This window comes from Equus quagga, chromosome 8, assembly GCF_021613505.1.
Source record: "Equus quagga isolate Etosha38 chromosome 8, UCLA_HA_Equagga_1.0, whole genome shotgun sequence".
Lineage (NCBI taxonomy): Eukaryota > Metazoa > Chordata > Mammalia > Perissodactyla > Equidae > Equus > Equus quagga.
Genome location: NC_060274.1, coordinates 41,343,058 through 41,343,279, shown reverse-complemented (window position 1 = coordinate 41,343,279; position 222 = coordinate 41,343,058). Strand labels below are relative to the sequence as shown.

The 222-nt window shown below is 66.2% G+C and overlaps 1 protein-coding gene across 1 annotated transcript in view; it reads left to right on the top strand.

Annotated features, from left to right (window-relative positions):
- Positions 1–222, top strand: part of NACAD (NAC alpha domain containing) — a 9,325-nt gene that overhangs the window by 4,344 nt on the left and 4,759 nt on the right. The gene's annotated exons all lie outside the window — the stretch shown is intronic.

Genomic DNA, 222 nt, shown 5'->3' with positions numbered 1-222 from the left:
CCTGGACACCCCCGAGCATGACAAGGAGGTCCTGGACACCCCCGAGCCTGCCTCAGAGGGCCTGGACACCCCCGAACATGACAAGGAAGTCCTGGGCACCCCTGAGCATGATGAGGAAGCCCTGGGTACCCCCAAGCCTGCCTCAGAGGGCCTGGACACCCCCAAGCATGACAAGGAGGTCCTGGACACCCCCGAGCCTGCCTCAGAGGGCCTGGACACCCC